A 22,577-nucleotide genomic window follows, 5' to 3' on the forward strand; every position below is an offset into this window, starting at 1 on the left:
AAAATATCTGGACAAAGCCAAAATTAATGGGGGACAAAGCCCCCAAAAATATAGACACATTTTATTGTTCTTATAAACTTAGAAAGTTGCTAGAATAAAAGGTCCTGTGTTGCTATGCATTTTCTGAAGGATATGAATTCTGAAAGTCAAATGCCTGTCATTATTTAATTAATTGAATCCTGACTGAATTGCCAAAAAATCTAGAAAATCACAAATTGTATGAGGAACAGACCAGAAATATGAGGCAAAAATCTGGAAATTCTGCCAAAATCTGGACAGTTGATAGTTATGCGTGCATGGCATATCATCACTAATCAATGTCTAGGAAACAAGTTGCCTGCTCAGTAAGACAATCAATGGCTCAGTGGTTTGAGGGCCTAGGATACTCACATTGTCTGCATCACTTACAGTGTAATCTTGCTATATCACCAGTTGTACATAAACTATGGAAAGTTCCACAGCCCATAAGAGACAGAATTGTTAAAGGACTGTGTAGAACAGTGCACATTAACATAATATGAAAAAAACTGAACTGACAGAGTTGAAGAATTCTCCTGTGGCATGAACAGCTAATACCTGGTTCTCCAGATTCGGGACTCAGGTAGAGGTTCACCTCTGATAATAACTAACTAGTATGAGCCTGACTATCACACTACATAATATATTGGGGGTGTTGGTATAATGGTTAAGGTGTTTACCCTATAGACATAAGGTACAAGATTTGATTCTCACCTCTGAAAAGGAAATTGGCTTGGTTTAAAATACCCTACAAGGGCAGCTAGTCTAGTACTTACCTATGGACAGCTATGGTGACTGTAGATAAACCATAAAAAATTCATATTTGTACAGACTAGTGAGATATTTTATATTAATCTAGGGGAAACACAGCTCTCCACAAACTACAAAAGAAATTGTGACTGTTATGCCAAAAGCAAGATACTTTGCCTTGCTACAGGCTTAGAATGGATTTTGCCATATCAAGTTATCTGACATAAATTTGAGTATCTATGTTTAATATACCATTTTGAAGATACAAATTACAGTGCTCATTCTTTGGACAGTTCTCTTTAAAGGAAGTGTTGCAAACACATGGAATAAAGATGACCAATATTACAGAAGTAGTGTGTGGTGTGATAAATGTACTAGAAGACATTTTTGTCTGGAGATAAACAGCTGAAGAACATGATGAAATACTGATTGACATGCACTTAGAATAAAAAATGATAACTTCAGATTAGAAATATATGGGTCATATATTCACTTCCACAGGGCTTAAACTTGATAATGAAATGGTAAGAGCTGTAGTACAAATGTTTCCATGCAAGGACAAGTACGCCTTAATGATAATTATGGGTATAATACACTGTCTTACTAACTTAATCTGTCAAAGGTTTGCGGACCTCTAAAGAAGTTACTAAAATATAAAACAACATGGAATTAAGATGAGGTAATGCGGAAGAATTTTGAAATGCTTAAATAATGATGACAAAACCACCTATCATTACATTATGTGATATGAGCACATGCTGTATAGCAGCTATTTAACTCCAAAAATGTAGACCTGTAGTTTATAGCTCACACGAATTAACAGACTGTAAATGCAGATATGCATTCAGAAAAATAATGACTTGCTATAGTTTATGGCTGCAAGACATTTCATCATTATAGTTTTCATACAGAAATTCAAAGTGAAACTGATCAGAAAGTATCAGAGCATATCAGAAAACTACAACATAAAGAATCATGGAGCTTGTAAAGAATACTCCTGTATTTATAAACATACATCTTTGGATTCAAAAAAATGATCACTGATTATGCCACTTGACCAATGCAGGTTGGTCAATTAACTTGATGATGAGAACGTATAATTCAGATTCAGGTATGGCCACAATGAGAAACACCTCATTATCAGACACACACACACACACACACACACACACACACACACACACACACACACACACACACACACTATCTTGAGGATATTGCAGTTGGTCTGTACACCTCTTCCCCCTATTGTGTACCACACAGAGTCTATGCTGCTGTCCACAACCACATTCATTGGTGAGTCTGAGATGATAACACTCAGCATGTTTTTTGGAGGTGGGAGGAACCCCACACAGACAAAGGGAGAACATACAAACTCTAAACAGGTATTGTCAGAGGTCAGTATTAAACTTGTACCTTGTGCTTGGGAGGTGAAGACCTTAACCATTATGCCAACTGGTCTCTAGGTGAGAGCTAATAGCGTTAAATATAATAAGGCCTTACTATGTTTATAGACAATTCAGATCATATGTGTCAGCTCAGAAGAATCATTTCCATAGCTGTGACCATTTGCTCATCCAACATCTCTAGCAAAGTACTCTGTAGGGAATGTTTTAAATCTGCAACTCTTTACATTCCCCCCAGAAATGTTCCCAGTCACTCCTCTCATGTCCATCACACTTCTAGCACTTGGTATCTACCCAAGTAAAAGTTCTCTGCAGCTTTCCCAGCGTAAAAAATACCTATGTGAACACTTCAAAGCAAAAATCGTAAACATTCTGTATTTTATTGTATACATGAGAGCCATATAGCTGTCCTGCCATTGTTTGTTTCTAAACCGCCTTTCCAGTCTCTCTTCCTAGTAAATTTTTTAACTTCCTCTGATTTTTTTCTTATAGCTTAAGTAAAATATTTTATATGACATACTAACCATCCTTTTCTTTAACAGTAGCTTTTGTTCCATCATCATCATTATCATCATCTTCTTTCGGCTGTTCCCATTAGGGGTCGCCACAGCGGATCACCTGTTTTCATTTCTTCCTGTCCTCTGCATCATGCTCTGTCACACCAACCACCTGCATGTCCTCTCTCACCACATCCATAAACCTTATCTTAGACCTCCCTCTTTTCCTGTTACCTGGCAGCTTCATCCTTAGCATCCTTTTCCCAATATATCCAGCATCCCTCCTCAGCACATGTCCAAACCAACGTAATCTTGCCTCTCTGGCTTTGTCTCCAAACCTTCCAACCTGGGCTGACCCTCTAATATACTTATTCCTAATCCTGTCCACCCTCGTCACACCCAGTGCAAATCTTAACATCTTTAACTTTACCACATCCAGCTCAATCTCCTGCCTTTTTGTCATTGCCACTGTCTCCAACCCATATAACAAAGCTGGTCTCACTACCCTCTTGTAGACCTTCCCTTTCACTCTTGCAGGTATTTGTCTGTCACAAATCACTCCTGACACTCTTCTCCACCCACTCCATCCTGCCTGTACTCTCTTCTTCACCTCTCTTCCACACTCACCGTTACTCTGAACTACTGACCCCAAGTATTTAAACTCATCCACCTTCACCACCTCTACTCCTTGCATCCTCACCATTCTTCTAGCCTCTCTCTCATTCACACACATATATTCTGTCTTAGTCCTGCTGACCTTCATTCCTCTTCTCTCTAGAGCATATCTCCATCTCTCCAGGGTCACCTCCACCTGTTTCCTACTCTCAGTACAGATCACAATGTCATCTGCAAACATCATAGTCCATGGGGACTCCTATCTGATCTCATCTGTCAACCTGTCCATCACCATTGCAAATAAGAAAGGACTCAGAGCTGATCCTTGATGTAACCCCACCTCCACCTTAAAAGCATACGTCACTCCCACCGCAGACCTCACCGCTGTCGCACTACCCTCGTACATATCCTGTACCACTCTTACATACTTCTCTGACACTCCTGACTTCCTCATACAATACCACAACTCCTCTCTAGGCACCCTGTCATATGCTTTCTCCAAGTCTACAAAAACACAATGCAACTCCTTCTGACATTCTCTGTACTTCTCCATCAACACTCTCAGAGCAAACATCGCATCTGTAGTGCTCTTTCCTGGCATGAAACCATACTACTGTTCACTAATCATCACATCCCTTCTTAACCTAGCTTCCACTACTCTTTCCCATAACTTCATGCTGTGGCTGATCAATTTAATCCCTCTGTAGTTACTACAGCTCTGCACATCACCCTTATTCTTAAAAATCGGTACCAAAACACTTTTTCTCCATTCCTCAGGCATCCTCTCACTTTCCAAGATTTCATTAAACAATCTGGTTAAAAACTCCACTGCCATTTCACCTAAACACCTTCATGCTTCCACAGGTATGTCATCTGGGCCAACAGCCTTTCCATTCTTCATTCTCTTCATAGCTATCCTTACTTCCTCCTTGCTAATCCATTGTACTTCATGATTCACTAACCCTACATCCTCCAACATTCTCTCCCTCTCATTCTCTTCATTCATCAACCCCTCAAAGTACTCTTTCCATCTCCTCAACACACTCTCCTCACTTGTGAGTATGTTTCCCTCATTATCCTTTATCACCTTTACCTGCTGCACATCTTTCCTAGCTCGGTCCCTCTGTCTAGCTAATCAGTACAGGTCCTTTTCTCCCTCCTTAGTGTCCAACCTTTCATACAACTCTTCATATGCCTTATCCTTAGCTTTTGCCACCTCTCTCTTTGCCCTGACATCTTAGATGCTCAGGTAAGATCCGCCCTCTCCAAAGCAAAAAACACAGCATCAATGGGACCAGACGGTGTCCCGGGCTGTGTCCTACATGAACTCCAAGAAGAGCTAAACCCAAACATAAAACTACTGTTCAATCTCAGCCTTACTACAGGATATGTGCCCAAAGATTGGCGTACAGCAACAGTGGTCCCTCTCCATAAAGGTGGTGCCTCAACGGATCCTGGAAACTATCGCCCCATAAGCCTGACTAGCTTGGTCTGCAAAGCTATGGAAAGGATCATCATGGACCTCATAAATAAAGATATTGGGGACCTACAGACACTGGATCCTACCCAGTTCGGCTTTGTTAAGGGCAGATCCTGCCTCTTAAACCTGGTTGATTTCTTTGAAACAGTCACCAAAGCCATTGACGAGGGTAAGGTGGTCCACACAGCCTACCTGGACCTCGCAAAAGCCTTCGATACAATACCCCACTCGGGCATTATAGATAAGCTCACCAGCTTAAATATAAACCCCTATGTCACTAGATGGATTGCAAACTGGCTCAAGGACAGAACCCACATGGTTAGAATTGCTGGAGCCATGTCAGACTCCAAACCAGTTACAAGTGGTGTCCCACAAGGCTCAGTCCTGGGACCTCTCTTGTTCGGTATATATTTCTCGGAGGTACAGGCCAACATGGAAGGACTGTGGCTGACCAAGTTCGCAGATGACTGCAAACTGGGCACCATAATCGACTCTCCAGCCAACACAAGCATCCTCCAAAAGGGCCTCATAGAAACAGACAACTGGTGCCAGAGCCATGGCCTCAAGCTAAATGCCAAAAGTGTATAGTCATCCCTTTGGCAAAAACAAAGTGCCCACAAATTACCACATAGGTGGTAATCCATTAAGTACAGAAGAAGTAATTAGGGACCGGGGACCCAAGTTGATAGCAATCTCTCATTTGACAACCACGTGGCCAAAGTGGTTAGAAAAACATTTTATATAGCCCACCTAATCATGAAGGGATTCACATCTAGATCAGGGGAGGTCATCGTGCCTCTTTACTCATCCCTCATCAGGCCCATAATTGAGTACAATGCCCCTTTTGGGATGTACCTTAACAGACACCTGCAGCAACTGGAAAGACCCCAAAAGTACCTCACCAAGAGGATCAAAGGGCTCAAACAGATGCCATATGCTGCCAGGTTAAAGAAACTCCAGCTCTACTCAGTGGCATACCACCTGTTCAGAGGCGATCTGTGCTGACGTATAAAGCCATGTCCAACACGGAATTAATGGACATGCTGCACCTCAGAAAATTCAAATCCCATCGAGCTACGTGCTCGAGAGACTTGAACCTCAGCACTGAAATAAATAGGACATGCTGGAGGGACAGATTCATAACCCAGAGGCTCCCTTCACTCTGGAATAAAATCCCAGTCCAGGTTAGGCAGAGTCCCTCATTGACTCTCTTCAAGAGGAATCTTGATGAGTGGATGGGAGATCGTAGGTTTACCCCGGGTATCACTTCTGTGTCACTGTTAGACAGAGGCACAGTATACTAACCTCAAAAAAGGGCATAGCAAAATAAAGTTAAAATGGGTGGCGAAAGCCAAACACATTCTGGCTAGGCTTATAAATGCCCTAGGGCAGATAGCCTAGTATGAACCTATGAACCTATGTACCTCATCTCCTGATACTCCTGTCTACTTTCTTCATCTCTCTGACAATCCCACTTCTTCTTTGCCAACCTCTTTGCCTGTATACTCTTGTGTACTTCCTCATTCCACCACCATGTCTCCTTGTCGTCCTTCCTCTGTCCCGATGTGATACCAAGCACCTTTCTAGCCATCTTCCTTACTAACTCTGCTGTAGTTAACCAGCTATTTGGTAACTCTTCACTGCCACCCAGTGCCTGTCTTAACTCATCCCTGAACTCCACCTTACAATTACCCTTTTTCAATTTCCACCATTTGATCCTTGGTGCTGCCCTCACACTCATCCTCCTCTTCTTGATCACCAACGTCATCTTACATACCACCATCCTATGCTGCCTAACTACACTTTCTCCAGCCACCACTTTACAGTCTCCAATCTCCTTTAAACTGGCCCTCCTACATAAGATATAATCCACCTGTGTGCATCTTCCTCCACTCTTGTATGTCACCCTATGCTTCTCCCTCTTGTTAAAATATGTATTCACCACAGGCATATCCATCCTTTTCGCAAAATCCACTACCATTTGACCTTCTGCATTCCTTTGTTTAACACCATACCTACCCATCACTTCCTCATCCCCACTGTTCCCTTCACCAACATGCCCATTTAAATCTGCTCCAATCACCACCCTCTCACCCTTGGGTACAGTCATCACCTCTTCATCCAATTCAAATTCCAAAATTTTTCTTTCTCATCCATTGCACACCCAACTTGTAGAGCATATGCACTAACAACATTAATCATTACACCATCAATTTTCAGCTTCATAAACATCACTCTATCCGACACCCTTTTCACCTCCAAATCACTCTTTGCATACTGTTCCTTCAGAATAACTCCTATGCCATTTCTCCTCCCATCCACACCATGATAAAACAATTTGAACACACCTCTGATACACCTAGCCTTACTCCCCTTCCATCTGGTCTCTTGCACACACAATATACCAACCTGCCTTCTGCCCATCATATCAGCTAGCTCTCTCCCTATGCCAGTCATACTGCCAACATTCAAAGTTCCGACCCTCACTACCACAGTCCTAGCCTTTCTCCTCTCTTCCTGCCTTCGGCCATGCCTTCCACCTCTTCTCCTCCTTCAGCCAACAGTAGCCCAATTTCCACCAGCACCCTGTCGGCTAACAGTACTGCTGGTGGTCGTTGTTAACCCGGGCCTCGGCCGATCCGGTATGGGCATATTAACTGGTGACTGCATGAAAAGATTTGGCGAAGTTTTACGCCGGATGCCCTTCCTGATGCAACCCTCCCCATTTATCCGGGCTTGGGACCGGCACGCTGGTTTTCAGTTAGCACTCTATTATGTTTTTCTCCTACCTAATATTCTGCTATCAATCCCTGGTGGGGAAGATGGTTTCCAACCTGAATTTCAAAATGTTTGCTTGGCCTTATCCCTCTTTAGTTATTTGATTCCAGTGCCTTGGTTCCTTTGCTAATTTTTTCCAGTAATTCCCAGCTCAGTCTTCCCTATTTTCTATAGTTTTACTTGCAGTTATCTCTGCTAGTAGAATCTATTTTCTCCATTCCTATGTTGGCTTAGTTCTTAGAATATTTCCTGCCATTTTGTGAATATAATATTCTGTATGGCTATAGTTATTCTCCTAAAGGATCTACACAAATAAAATCCTACCCATCCTTAATTCTCAGACTTCTCCTCCTTATTTCACAACACCCCTTTCTACTTGTGTTATGTTTATGACCATTAACTGCTTAGCTCTAAAGTTTCCCTTCAAATCAGATGATCCCAAATCACCCTGCTCTATGGGGAAAATCAACATAAATAATTTAACTCGTCCCCTCTCAAATAAAATTCATTCATCTCATTATTAACTAACTTTTACAACTTCTCCTCTGGTTGATAAAAATATGCATGACCTGTACGTAAAACTAAAGTAACAAAATATTCTCAATGGTTGTATCTTACTATCCATAGTTTATAATCAAGAGCTTCCAGGTTTTCTGTTTTTTGTATTTCGTTTGTTTAGTCTTTTTCAACATATACTTAGCTGCCATAAAAGATTTTTTTTATTCCATACATCTAAATAATTAATCTTATTATATCCCCATAAATACGGGTATTACTGAACCAATTCATGGAGTGCATAGTTTACCACTACAGCCTTTGTTATTTATTCATTATTTTTTTTTAATCTGCAAAAGACTTGAAACCATCTCAAAATGTTCCCCAACGTAAAAATACCTTTTTCTTAATTTTTCAAGTACAAAATAATATCGTCTGCAAATAAAACATAACTTTTATTGTCTACCATACCTGTTATATCCTTGGATTTTGAGCCCCCCCACCCATGCCAACAGCTATAACTATAAATATAAAACAGTAAGCAAATAACAAAGATGAAAGAGGACAATACTTCTGTGATCCTCTGTTCAAACACAGATTGCTGGAGAGGAGCCCACTCACTTCATTAATTCCTTCAACCTTTCAAATGTTTGTCTAAGTAACGTTTTTATTCTATCAGGAAATGCAAATGCTACAATTGTCCTACTCATAAAATACCAACAAACTCTACGGAATGTTTTCTCTGCATCTTGACCCACTAACAGTAGTAATGTTTTCTTACATTGTGTTTCTGGGTCATCCTTATTCCAGTAATGTTGTCCGATGTTTACCTCTCCTCCAAAAAACGCACAGTGATCCATATCTATCAATTTTGTCAATACATTTGCCATTGTTTAAAATTTGAAAGGGATCAATAATATAAGAAGCTGTGCCTGACAGGTCTTTACCCTCTTTGGATAAAGCCAATGAACCTTTTTATTTTCAAGATCCTATTACTTCAACTTCTCTACTCACTTTTAAACTACTGTTTAAAAAATCTTCCAGATCTTTAAGCCTTTCTTCCCTCCCAACTTTCAGATGTCCACAGAAATAATGTCAGTTTGAGGAAACATCCCTCTTGGTTGATTAGATATCACCATTTTTATCTCATGTCTTCCTATCTTTGCTATTAATTGTTGAGCCTCATCTTCCTCTTGCCTTGACATAATTAAGTTGTCTATAAATATTTCAGTTTGTGATCTTTCTTGGTTATCATTCCTCTGTTTTGTACAAATTGCAATAACATTTCTGAACTATCTCTAATACCTCTCTAGGATTTCTGGTCATTTTGTTTATCATAGGCTTAATAAGATGGGCAATACCCCTTTCTACTTTCTGTTACCCAAGTTGTTGCTCTACAAATGTTGTGCTCCGGAGTTATCATAAAATAGTTGCTCGACAGTAACTTGTCTAAACTTATGCATATTATCCAAATACTCCCTTATTTTCTCTTTAGCAGTCTGTAGTTGTTCCTCTTCCTTTTTGAGATTTCCCTTATTCTGTAACACTTTAACCATCATAATTCCCTTTGAATAATTCATTACTTCCTTCCCATATCTCTTTCTGTCTTATTTCTATCATGTTTATACTAAGAGCAGATATGCAAAGACATGGCTGGAGGCATTCGTTACCAGCAGATCTGTCTTCTGAGTGTAACACTATAGTATTGCAGTGTGCAATCCGCAAATGTTCATTAAGAAATTATCTCTAGAACAGTCCTGTGTTTGATACCTTCAGACTCCTTTTTCCTTTTATGTGACTTTGAGCAAATTACTTAACCAGACAATCATCCTGGTTTGCCCCCCAAAAAGAGATATATGTACCTATTGTGTTTACCCTGGTAACAAATAAGCATACCTCTCAAATTTACAGATTTTCAAAGAATGTCCTGATTTTTGGTTCATTTTTCATAAAATTGTGTTTTTTGGCAGGTTAGTGACGAATCATTAATGACTGAAATTAAAAAATAGGGAAAGATATTTGAGTTTTTAGACTTCATACCGTTCAGAAAATGCATGCAAATGTAAAACCTGTTATTCTATCAAACTTATAAGTGTGTAAGAGCAATAGTTAATAATCGTCCCTATTTTTGGGCATTTGTCCCACTTTTATTTTGCTCTCATGGTACTGCATGTAGTTTAATGGTATTTTACTAATTTCACTTATTGGCATACCTCTCAAACTCTTAGCCATAAAGGACAAGTGGAAGAAAGCATTTGTTCTAACACCAAGACTTAACACACTTGTTGTGTGCAGAGTATTACTCATCATTTCCGAAAGTAATGAGGATGATTGACAGCAGGCATAATTATCTGCATCACGGAAGCAGATGTGTGCCATGAATGACATGTGTGATATTGTTACTTTATACAAAGGACCATATTTTTTATGGGCAAGACTCCGATGCATTACTGGAAACTTGGAATTAGAATAAAATTTTCACTTTCTGGTTCTGTTCTTTTAGATTGTTGTGAAAACTGTCCAAACTGCAAAAATCTTGTGAAGAAAGACAAAATAGTGCTGGGCAACTATACCACACTTTGGGTATCATAACACACCACTGCAATGATAACATAGTTTTAATTCACCAGCTTATGGGTCAGAGGTTGAAGTTCAAAGTGCCAAAATCTGCTATTCTTGTCATTTTTATCAAGAGTAAGTTAACAGAAGGGCATTTGATACAAAATAAACTACTGTGACAGGTAAACAAAGGATCTGACAGGTCTGAAAAAATGGGGAAATATCCATAATCAAGGAGGTGATTTCTGCAGCCAAGTTCCTATGAAGTTTGTACACCTTGTGGAAGAACCAGCAGAAGGAAATGCAGGAAGAAATGAGTCTGTAGAGACAGGTAGAGAGTATTATGCCCTTGCAGGTCCATCTGTCCATATGAATCTAAATCGTATGTAGCACAACCCTGTATATACACTACATCAGGAAGGCTGATACCAGTCTGCTGCTGAGACTGATTACTGAGGGGAAAGTAAAGAATAATTATTAATAATTACTAATAATTATTAATAATTAAGCTGCAGTGTAACTAGATGTGAACAAACTGAGATGTCTTCATCACAGCTCTTAGCTTCTTTGTTACAGAATCAGGGAGAAAGGCAAAATAATAGGAGTTAAAGGCCCAAAAATTGGAGACAATTTTCAAATGTTACTTTAATTCACATAAAAAAAAGAACAACAGGTTTTTCATTATTGTGTATTTTTTTAACCCAAGAAAAGTATGAAACACTAATGACTAGCATTACTGACTAATTATAGCCCTCAGTGATTTACCAGAAATTCAAAAACTTTAAGAGGGACAGTGAAAATGCAAAATTAGGGACATTCTGCAAAATCAACAACAGATGAAAGATGTGGTCGTCATTCAAAGCCCAAGAAATAGCATTTTATAGCATGTATAAGTGTTTATTCCTACAGCCATGATAATGTTTTAAAGTAGCTTTAAAGGTGTAAACTATATGCAGACAGTATACTTAAAAAGCGAATGGTTAAGATAATGAGCTGAAGGGCGACCATAGCGGCATCTCTTACCTACAGTGCTGGGGTGATGTTCTTCGTGTTTCACTGTCGCAGGCATTACATTTGGGGAAATCTTTTTCTTGCTCCTTACCGATGTCAGTAAAAGTTAATAATTGTATTACTTGTGGGAAGCAAATACCTCATAAGGATTTTCATTTGTAGTGTATTCCTTGCCTAGGCCCTGATCACAACATGCCTTGCTGTTAGTTTTGTGCTAAATTTAATCAACGTACTATTAAGCTTCAAAATACTTTGGTTCAAGAGTTAACTATCCTGAAATGTCGTCGGTTAGCAATCCAACTACCGGAATTCACAAAAAAATGCAAGGAAAAAGACAGAGACAGATCGTCGAGGTTCAAAACCAACGACGAAGCATCTCTTAAGCCAGTCACCGGTTTGCCAGTACTCAGTGAGGTGCTTTCGCAGCCCCTGATGCCTGTGACTTTTGAGTCGCAGGCTTCTACCAAGACCCAGTGAATACACTTGAACATCTACATTTATGGTAATTGTACACAACTGTACTTTAAAGTGAAAGGTCACTCTGTACAGGACCTGTGACGTGGTTGTAAATAGTAAACTGAACACACTAGTTACATGTAACAGCCTGTTTCCATCTTAGCCTCTACTGCTTGCACTGTGAAACAGTATATATACTTCTTAATGGCAAAAGGAAAAAAAAAACTGTTATCAAATTTGGTAAAATTGGCATTAATGGCAACCCTCCAACATCCCAGAAAGTAAAGCAAGATAAAAAACAGGGAGTACTCTGAAATTCAGTCTTGAAATCTTCTGTTTCTATATTTCTTCCTACTGTTCTGTTAATCTGAAGCAAAGTACCCGTGCATAAATGCATATTAAACATACAGCATACCCAGACTATGGTTCCTTCTAGTAAATTACAAACTGTTCTTCATTAATCATATAATTAATAACATGCCCATTTAACTTCTTTACAAATACAAATTAATAAATAAATAGAATTCATATAACATGGATTTTACTCTGACTCAGCAATATAAGTATTAGGGGGTCTGTTAGTACCCATCTTTATCCATATCATCATGCCTGTCAACCTGCAGACATTGAAAATAGGTACAATGGTTCTCGAAAAGTAGGCAAAGCCAACCAACAACCTGGACACCTAATTAGCATAAAATTCATATCCTTAATAACACATAGCTCCTGCTAAAAATTATTGTCAAAGACGAAGGGCCGGATTCACGAAGGCTTGCATGGAGTCTAAGAGTAGAGTAAGACTCCAGCCAGCCAACATTTCTGCCGAGCGATCCAGGAACAGCCGGCAGGGGTGTGCAAGAGAGCTCCTAAAACTACTCTTGCACGGATAGTGTTAGTTTATGCAAATTACCTCATTTGCTGCTAAAAGCTATGCAAATGAGGTAAATTTGCAATCCAGGAAACACTAACCTGTCCGAGTAAGAGTAGTGTTCTTTTCAGAAATGCACTCGGTTGGCAACTGAGTACCATTCTGCAAATAGAACCAAAAAAAGACCAAATTAAACCAAGAAGTAATGTAGTCCAGCACAACAGGACCCGGAAAGCTCACAAACAATATTATTTTCAAGTCCCTTTGCGTGGCAAATACCAACACAAACGCAGCTTAATAGTAAAGCCTTTATTAAATCCAGTTAACGATGCTGAATGCAATAAAAAATATACAACCAAGCGCTTTCGCTCGGCTACTACCCAGCTTTATCAAGGTGAAACAAATACTGCTCCACTTCTATTAATTTATACGCTTTACAAAATCACATGACCCCATTAATTGAACCAATTTATAAAATAAAATACATGGATATTAAATACAAAGTATAAAGTATAAACACTTTCATTTCTAAAAACTTAATACAATATATTAAAAACTATCATAAAAAATGAACTTCCATTAGTTGGCAAAACTAAATATTAAAATTTTGGATTATTACAATCTAGCTTGCCTCATTTTTAAAACACTATTTATGTTAATATTTTCATTCATGCCAGGAAACTTACTGGCATCAAGTTTCAACTGCCAGAATAATTCCTGATATTCCAATCTAGTTTCCCAGCTACCACCTCTAACATCCGGTACAATTTGTTCAAGTATAATAAATTTTATACGCATATTTTCACAAATCAAGGAGTGTTTATAAAAAGCATTGCTTTCCTTATGGTTGGTGATATCATTAAAATGCTCATATACTCTTCTTCTAAAAATTTGCTCGGTTTTACCCACATAAAACCCTTTACAAGCCTCACAAAACCCTAAATATACCACACCTTTCGCCCCACAATTGTAGTATTTCAAAGGTTTGTACCTGAATTTCCTAGAGGGTAAATGTAACATCCCCCTATTTAACATAGCATGGCATTGTCTACAATTCCCACAAGGGAAAGTTCCAAGCTTCTTTCTTGTTCTATCCTGTTTCATATCTTGCTTGGCCTCCAGCAATTCTTTTAAATTCATATCCCTCTTCCTGAATAAGTGAGGGCAGGATGGAACATAAGGTTTTATGTCTTCCTGTAAACTAAGAACAGGCAAATACCTAAAAATAACTTGTTCAATTTTATCTGAATTAGCTGCAAATGTGTACATAAAACTATTTCTTAGATTCATATGTTTGTGATGTTGTAAGAAAGGACATCATCAGTAAGAAAAAAGAAGTTATTTATTTTGTAACCACTTTTGGTTGTTTTACTATGCAATTTCTTGATATTGTGGGCCGTTTTTGGCATTTTTTATGTTCTTCAAAGAATGTACAAAAGTGGTTGGATATGAATTTAAAATTTTCATACCGTAAGGGAAGAAATATTAAAAACTTTTTGGTTAAGAGAAAGTTTATTGCACCTTCTCCAGCAATATATAGGGAACCTGTTAAAGTGGGGACTTTCCCTTGTGGGAAGTGCAAAGCTTGTAAATATATTGTACCTTATTTTTCTTTAATTAACAATATTAAGTTTAGTATTAAGAATTGTTTTTATTGTAATTCAGTATTTGTTGTATATTCTTTACAATGTCCTTGTAAAAAATTTTATATTGGGGAGACTAAAAGGGCATTTAAAATCAGGCTCTTGGAGCATATTAGAGACATAAACAATGCTAATGTTGAAAGCTCTGTAGCTTTACATTTTGCACAATTTCATGATAGTAATAGTGTTGGTTTAAAAGCTGCTGTTTTAGAGCAAGTTTGTGTTTCTGCACATTGTAATATTAATATTAAAAATCTTTTACTACAGAAAGAAGCCATGCATATTTTAAAATTTAAAACTATGTCTCCATTAGGGCTTAATGAGGAGTTCAATTGGAAGGCATTACTTGACTGTTGGGTGGGATATAATTGATTAATTGTGTAACTATCTTGTATTTGGATGTATATATTGCTTTACTGTTGAATGTGTATCATTCTCCTTGAAGGCTTTGGCCGAGACGTCAGATATCTGAGTTTTTACAATAAATCTGTTGGTGGATACCGTGACTGTTGTTTTTTAAATACCTAAAAATAACTTGTTCAATTTTATCTGAATTAGCTGCAAATGTGTACATAAAACTATTTCTTAGCTTAGAGACATCTTTGGTTGTTTTTTGAGACTCATTTTTCAAACCAGTTCTTAACAAGGGAAAATACAGTCTATCCCTCTTTTTACTAACCACCTGAATCATTTCATTAACAAGGGCAATTGGATACCCCTTCTCAAGAAAGAAACCTTTTAACGTTTCAATTTCTTCATAAAAGGCCTCCAGGGTACTAGACATCCAAGATCCCTTTATTAGTTGCCCCTTTACTATACCTTTCTTTTGATAATAGGAATGTCCACTTAGAAAGTGCAGGTATGAATTAGAATAAGATGCTTTCCTATATAATTTAGATTGAAAACATTGATTAATGTAGTCCTTATATAAAGTCACATCCAGGTAGTGTAATTCATTCTTATCTACTTTGTGAGTAAATTTCAAAAATGTTGTTGTGTTATTAATATACAACAAAAAATCAACCAAATTCTGCTCATTACCCTTCCATAAAATACAAATATCATCCAAAAACCTTCTATCATGCAAAATGTCTTTGAACCATTTACTTGCAAACACGTATTCCTTTTCCCAATAGTACAAAGCGATATTAGCATACAAAGAAGCACAATGAGACCCCATGGCTACTCCTTTTTTTGGTGATAAAATTCGCCATTGAAATGAATGAAATTATTATCCAGTATAATTTCTATTAGTTCTAGTAAGAGATTAATAACCTTAGAACTAAGGCCAGTTTCTGCTGTCAATATATACCCAAACCACTCCAAACCCATTTGGTGTGGAATACTTGGGAAAAGTTCCACTACGTCCACTGTAACCATCAAGATTTTTTCTCCGAATAATTTCTGGTCAATACTTTTTAAGAATTCCCAAGAATCTCTACAAATATGTGTTATATTTGTTACAAAGTGTTTCAAGGAAAAATCAATAAACTGGTTCAGTTATACTAACAAACCCGGCTACAATGGTTCTAAATTTTAGTGGGTCCAAGGATTTGTGTGTTTTAGGGATACCAAAGATCTGGGCTATTTTTGGCTTCTCAACATGCAGATAGTTATATAATTGCTCATTAATCACCTTTTGTAACAAGTAATCATATATTTGATAATTAATCTTAGCATAAGCTATATTTATTTCATTTTTGGATATTAATTCATACTGTTCTATATCCTGTAACATATTATGTATACTTGATTCATAATCAACAGTGTACACTATAACTGCCCCTCCCCCCTTGACTGGTTTCATCACTCTAACACCCTCCTGTTTAAGTAGTTATATAAATCTTCTGTTTCTATATTTCTTCCTACTGTTCTGTTAATCTGAAGCAAAGTACCCATGCATAAATGCATCTTAAACATACAGCATACCCAGACTGTGGTTCCTTCTAGTAAATTACAAACTGTTCTTCATTAATAGTATAATTAATAACATGCCCATTTAACTTCTTTACAAATACAAATTAATAAATAAATAAAATTCATATAACATGGATTTTACTCTGACTCAGCAATATAAGTATTAGGGGTCTGTTAGTGCCCATCTTTATCCATATCATCATGCCTGTCAACCTGCAGACATTGAAAATAGGTACAATGGTTCTCGAAAAGTAGGCAAAGCCAACCAACAACCTGGACACCTAATTAGCATGAAATTCATATCCTTAATAACACATAGCTCCTGCTAAAAATTATTGTCAAAGACGAAGGGCCGGATTCACGAAGGCTTGCATGGAGTCTAAGAGTAGAGTAAGACTCCAGCCAGCCAACATTTCTGCCGAGTGATCCAGGAACAGCCAGCAGGGGTGTGCAAGAGAGCTCCTAAAATGACTCTTGCACGGATAGTGTTAGTTTCGGAAAATTACCTCATTTGCTGCTAAAAGCTATGCAAATGAGGTAAATTTGTGATCCAGGAAACACTAACCTGTCCGAGTAAGAGTAGTGTTATTTGCAGAAATGTACTCGGTTGGCAACTGAGTACCATTCTGCAAATAGCAAAACGGAGCTATGACAGCTCCAAATAAAGGATGCATCCAGTTGAAGAAGCATGCCAATGGCCAAATATACGGCCATTGGCATTTTTATCTGTTGCAAAATAATAAAAATAATTTTTTTTCCTCGATCTCCGATGTTTAAGTGTAGCGCAGCACTGTGCAAACGTGCGGCGCACTAAAAACCAGAAAAACAATAAATAAAAGCCACAAATAGGGATTTTATTCAAAATATTCATCTGCCATGCAAGTCAATGGCAGGCTGAAGAGAACATGGCTATGGAGTAGTGGTTGCTAAGGGGGGAAGCTCAGTCTGAGAGATGTAACCAAGCATTAGTATCCTATGCAAATGAGTATAAGGATAGTGAATCACAATTTTTCCTGCTATGTGAACCATGTCCCCAGAGTGTAAGAGTAGGATTAGGGGGTAACAGAGTAGAAGATCGGTGACATCATGAGGGGGTATGTATCAAAAAGACTGTAAGCTTATTGGAGCAGAGTGGCATGTGTTTGCTGTGAGTTACTCGGGACTGGAAGAGGAGTGTCTACAGTTGTCTAAACTGAAACCCAGAAACTGAAGGTGAACGCCGTGGCTATCACTAAAGTTTCTTGCAAAGCTGCTTACACTGTGTGCATGCCTGTGCGTGCCTGTAAACCCGTCTAAGCCTGTGTGCACATGTGTGTGCCTGTGTAAGCCTGTGTAAGGCTGTTTATGCCTGTATACACGAATGTGCACCCGCCTAAGCCTGTGTAAGCTTGTGTAAGCCTGTGTGTGCGCATGTGCACCCGTCTAAGCCTGTGTAGGCCTGTGTGCGCAGGTGTGTGCTCGTGTGTGCGTGTGTGCGTGTTTGCGTTTATTTGCGCGGTGCTGCCCCTGTGGAAACAGAAAGGGAAAAGGAAGGAAAAGAAGTAGTAGGAAGTTAACCAAGGAGAACTAGCAGAGCTGCCAGGTGAAATATATCAGAATCAGCCAATTACACAGGCAGTACACTAGCCCAGCCCAGCCCAGCACTTACAACTCTGCAAACAACATTCCCCCATGTTTTTCTCAGAAATACTGCAACACTGCAGTCTACAAAGAGAAGTGAAAACTTAAAAAGCTTAACTGAGACAAAAAATGTTAGGGGCTGCCATTGCTATTATAAGGCGACATGTGCAAGATGCAGAGGGTGGTGCCATTGCAAATGCTGCTGAGCAACCCACAGTGAGGAGACGGAGAAGAGTGTACAGACCCAGGGTAACCTACCAGGGGATACATGAGCTGGAGATACTGGAGCGCTATAGAGTGGACAGAGAGCTCCTGCAGCAAATTGTTGAGCTGTGCAGGCCACGCCTCACACACAGAACAAACAGAGGGGAACCCATACTAGTGGAAACCAAGGTATGTGTTGGCCTAAGAATACTAGCAACAGGTACCTTCCAGAGACCAACTGGTGATATGATGGGGATTTCACAGGCATCAGCATCCAGGATACTGCACCAGTTCTTGAATGCCATGTCAGCACATGTTGGTGACCATGTATATTTCCCCAATTCCCGTGAGGTATTGGCCAGCAATATGCGTCTCTTCCATAAAATAGCGGAATACTCTGAGGTAGTTGGTGCAAATGACTGCACCCACATACACATCAAAGCACCAGCTGTTGAGTGGGGTAGGGTCTACATCAACTGCAAGGGCTTCCACTCCATCAACTGCCAGGTCGTGTGTGATGCCCAGGGCATAATACTGAATGTGTGTGCTGGCTGCCCTGGAAGCTACCACGATTCCCATATCTGGCATCTGTCACAGCTGTACCAGATATTTGCCAATGGGGACATCCCTGACAGTCACCTAGTGGAGGATGCTGGATACACACTGGAGCCATGGCTGATGACACCCATCAGAAATGCACACACACCTTAACAAGAACTCCATAATGAGGCACACGCACAAACACGAAATGTAATTGAACATGTGTTTGGGATGCTCAAGTCATGGTTCCAGTGCCTGAACACATCTGGTGGAGCCTTGCAGTACTCACTAACTACATGTACCCAAATTGTCATGGTATGTGCCATGCTACACAATATGATCATGCCAAAACAGCTGCAGCAGGAACAGCATGGGGCAGGGCCAAACAGCCCCCCACCATTGCCAAGGCCTGCACAAGCACAGCGTGACTCGGAGGAGGAACAACCTGAGCCTGCCCCAGTAGGCAGAAGGAGGCGTGCCCAGTATGCCTTGGCCAAGAGGCAACACATAGCACATACACTGGCTCAGTAGGAACCCTGGAAATGATACCTCTCTCTGACTCGCACATAAAATAAAAGGTATGCCTAACTTGACACTACCTGTTTCCAAACATGTACAGGGAGTGCAGTATGTGCATCCGACATAGGCAGCCCTGCAGCACCACCTGAGGCATGATTGACATGTTTTAAGCAATATAAAGCAGTGCTAAGCAGCGTTTACCAATTTCTAGTATATGTAAACAAAATTGCCAGTGCAATGTTGGGCAAGGTCAGGCAAAATTGAGCAAAGTCAGTTAAATATGTTGATATCTGCTTTACTGTTCCTTAAGCAGTCTGGTCTGCCCAGCATGAAAATAAAAAGCAGTGACAGGGCTCGAACCCAGCATACTGTGCACTATAGTCACAGTACTGAACCACTAAGCCATGATAGCATTTCAGTGGCACAGGCACAGCAGGACAATTGTACACTAATGCAAACACAAAGAAATGCTGTATCATGCCCCTAAAGAGGCAAATGGGTAACCTCCCCCACATGCCTATGCAGACAGAGAACAACAGGCTAGGCGGTATGATGTGGGTTGTGTAGGCTATGAAGTCGCAAGCTAATATACGTGACATTGGATGCTAAGATCTGTAGTACAGTAGTATGCCTCAAGCCAGTATGATAGGCAACAGTACAGACTGAAATGGTTTCCTGTACACAGCAGTGCAGGCATAGCAAATGTGTACAAGTGTCAGGTGAAACCCACATCCTATGTACACCCCAGTAACAATCAGGTGTGCTCCTGGGTAAAAATGTACAAAGAATAGCTGTCCCCACTGTATGCAGAAATGTTGATAAGTCTATGCAAAGTGTCTCATGGAAGCCCTGCAGGCACAGCATGATCCCTGTTGATCTATGACACAAAGGTGAACCCTGCTGTAAAAATGCAACTTGATTTTCCATACACATATAGTATAAATGTCTATACCAGGTGTGCTCACACACTGCAACAAATGCAGTGGATTTCATTCAGCATCACATTGAAAGGTCATACTGGGCATGCTCACACACTTAGGCTAAATACGGATGTGATAATAAGGGATCTATGGACAAATGTGGATAGTCATCTCTACTTCCAGAAACACATTCACAAAGTGGTCAGAAAATCATGCTATGTGTTCACACAAACTGCCAAGGTCTGTGCATGTAGGTCAAGGGAGGTTCCCACTACTCAGCAGTCATCAGACCTGTCAGAGAGTACCACAACACACTTGCGATGAATCCGACTAGGCACATTCAGCAGCTAGAAAGACCAATGAAGTACCTTAACAAGAGGATTACTGGCCTCAAATAATTGCCCCATGCAACAAGACTGAATGTAACCCAATCTGTACTCTGTTGCATACTGTCTACTCAGGAGATCTCTGCCCAACAGACAGGTCCATGTCATGGTTACACTCAGATCTGTTCTGAGTTACATTTCAATGGCACTAAATGTACAGAGCCAACTGATATTGCCAACATCCTGGCAGATAGGATCAGTGTTAACTTTACCCACCTCTCACCCATGAAAGAGCACATATCTATGATGGAAGACTGCAAAGTTGCTGTCATCATGGCTGCACAGGTAAAAAACACTCTCCAAATCCAGTATCACAGCAGCCATGGGACGAGATAACTTCCCAGGCTGTGTAGTATCTACTTCCCCGAAGTAAACATTAACATGGAAGGTCTGTGGCTACTGAAGTTTCCAGAGGACTGCAAACTAGGAGCCATAATTGTAAACACTAAAGATGTGGACATCCTACAAAAGGGCCTCACTGGGACAGATGGCTGTTGTCAAAGCCATGGGCTCTAGCTCAGTGCCAAAAGGTGCATTGTCATCCCCTTTGTGACAAACTCTGTAGCCAAGAACTACAACATAGGTGGTAGGATACTTCACACTGAAAGTGTGACAAGAGACCCTGGGTCACAGGTAGACAGTGGATACAACTGTGCTAATCACATTCCCACAGTAGTCAGGAAACCCTCCTATGTGGCACACCTCATCACAAAATGTGTCTCATGCAGAATAGAAGAGGACATTTTTCCCCTCTACTCATCACTCATTAGAACTATAATAGAGTACAATGCCACTGTTGCTATGTACCTCGCAAGACAACTACAACAACTGAAAAGCCAGCAGGAATACCTCACAAAGAGCATTAGTGGCCTGAAATAAATGTCATATACAGACCATCTCAAAATGCTCCATCCGTACTCCCTTGCATATCGTCTACTCAGAGGTGTTCACTGCCTGACATACAAAGCTATGTCAAACACAGAGCTGTTGGATATGCTCCACATAAAATACTCACAATCCCTCTGACCTTCGGACCCAAAACCACGAGTGAAATACAAAAGGAAGGGGTGTACCCATTTACCTTATGGATACCCACACCTTCAGGTTAGTGGCACAGCATGAGGCCTTGGAGACCATGCAAGTGCAACTAACATTGGTCAAAGCTGCCCATCAGATTGTAGCCTGCTACAGATCACATACCTTGTCCCAGGAATCTCACTCAGTATTCCAGAGGACAGTGGAAAATATAAAGGTCCTATCAAACACCATTATATGAGGAGATTACAACTACACAAACATTGAGTGGTGGGATTACTTGTGTACAATGTCCTTTGCCCAATGTTTCCTAGAGTTTAAAAACTCTAACATCCTGGAACAGCTGGTCATCACACCCACTAGAGGTGACAACATACTGGACATGATCATCACCAACATGGGGTACCACTGTTCCACAACAGAGATAAACCCCTTGCTGGTAATATCAGATCATTAAGTAATCACACTGACATCCACATCCCAACCCCCCCCCACCCAGTCAATGAATCCACTGTGAAGACATTTGCAAAAGCAAACTGCAAACTTCCCAAGACCAAAGTGGAACGTTCTAAAGACCTCTTGATATAGGATAATGGTATACAATCTGCAGAATCATTTACAAGTGCAGCCTATGAGCATCTACAGGGATGCATGGAATGAGACATCACAAATAAAACCAAGGTGCACTCCTCCAAAAATAGGACAACAATACCCACAAATCACATATCTCACAAACTCAGTGTGCCTCACAGTCACAGCCCATAAGGCCAAACAACACACCAAATACACTTGTTATAGGGGACTCTATTGTCCGGCACACTGACGTCCCACTCACCAGACTGAACAAGGAGAAGGCCACT

This window comes from Protopterus annectens, chromosome 1.part1 (assembly GCF_019279795.1).
Source record: "Protopterus annectens isolate FY-2018-M chromosome 1.part1, PAN1.0, whole genome shotgun sequence".
Classification (NCBI taxonomy): domain Eukaryota; kingdom Metazoa; phylum Chordata; order Ceratodontiformes; family Protopteridae; genus Protopterus; species Protopterus annectens.